The sequence below is a fragment of the Arachis ipaensis genome, chromosome B08, assembly GCF_000816755.2.
Source record: "Arachis ipaensis cultivar K30076 chromosome B08, Araip1.1, whole genome shotgun sequence".
NCBI lineage: Eukaryota > Viridiplantae > Streptophyta > Magnoliopsida > Fabales > Fabaceae > Arachis > Arachis ipaensis.
In genome coordinates, this window is record NC_029792.2 from 94,693,912 (window position 1) to 94,695,399 (window position 1,488).

The window sequence follows — 1,488 nt, forward strand, 5'->3', positions numbered from 1 at the left end:
TTTGTATCTTTTTTCAAATAGGTATTTTCAAAAGCAAGAAGATTTCCTCTCAAATCATCAAGTGTCATGGAGTCTAAGCTACTACTTTCAGAAATAATTAAAGCCTTTGTTTCCCACTCTTTTGTGAGACATCTTAACACTCTTCTCACTAGCACAGATTCAGAATGTGTAATTCCCAAAGCATCTAAGCCAACAATGATGGAATTGAACCGTTCGAACAGTTCATCAATGGACTCTCCTTCCTTCATTGCAAATGTTTCATACTCTCTGTTTAGCATATCTGCCCGAGTCTTCTTGACAATAGTGGTTCCTTCATGGGTGATTTGCAATTTGTCCCAGATTTCCTTTGCCGTTGTGCATCTTGATACCCGTCGGTACTCCTCGAAGCTTATAGCACAGTTGAGCAGATTTATTGCTTTGGCATTTAACTTTATCTTCTTCCTATCTTCTTCTGTCCATCTTGCTTCAGGTTTGAGAGAGACAAATACTTCGGCACTTGTAACATTTGGATATTGTGGTCCTTCCAAGATGATTTTCCATAGTCTGTAATCCACTGCTTGTACAAATATCTTCATCCTCTCCTTCCAATAGGTGTAATTCTTCCCATTGAAAAGAGGGGGTCTATTGCTTGATTGACCTTCAGTTAGATTATATGACACCACATTTGCGCCACTGTTTTCGGCCATGAGGATCTTTACTCCAAGCTGAAAAGCTTGATCTCTTTGAGACCAAGCTCTGATACCAATTGATGGTTTCAGTGGCTAAGAGAAGAGGGGGTTGAATCTTAGCCCCTTTTTATGTTGCTAACACTTGCTGAACTCAGAGGAGACTTTTCTGTTCTTGCTCGTCTCTGGACACGAGACTTTTTCTTTTATCTCGTCCCTAATTACGAGACTTTTTGTTTTGTCTCATCACTTGGCACGAGACATTTTAGTTTTTGCTCCTGTGCAGTAGTAAAAAGAAATGGAGTTGGAGAGAAGAAAGATTACATCCAGATATATCCTGGTTCAGCTGCTAAGTGCAGTGCAGCCTACATCCAGTCTCCATCACAACAATGATGGAATTTCACTATAATCAACTTGATTACAAACTGTAAAGTGCTAACCCAACTTACAAGGGGATTCCCACAGAATCATGAAACACAACATAGATGAACAAAGGAACTCTAAGACATCTATGGCTTTTTCTTTTAATTTTGCACTCTCTGCCTTTTTCCGCTCTATGGCTTTTTCATACAAACCTCACTGTTTGCCTTTTTCCATGAGACTCAAGACATGACAAAATTAAACAGAAAATTAAAAACAGAATACATTGAAGGAGAAGAGAAATCTGTTAGCTCAGGTAGCTCTGAGAATTCTGTGCCTTGCACTCTCAAATTTTCTCCTTGCTCCAAACAGTGGCTGTTCTCTCTTTTTATAGAAGAGAGAAGCCTCCACATATGAAGCCAAAAACCCAAGCCAACTTCTTCTTCCTTCAAGAAACCAGTTC

At 39.4% G+C, this 1,488-nt stretch overlaps 1 long non-coding RNA gene across 1 annotated transcript in view; it reads right to left on the reverse strand.

Annotated features, from left to right (window-relative positions):
- The window catches only part of LOC107612234, a 13,691-nt gene continuing 12,470 nt past the window's right edge, over nt 268-1,488 (reverse strand). The window contains exon 3 of the long non-coding RNA XR_001613652.2: nt 268-280. This is a non-coding gene — a long non-coding RNA (uncharacterized LOC107612234). The remainder of the gene's footprint in view (nt 281-1,488) is intronic.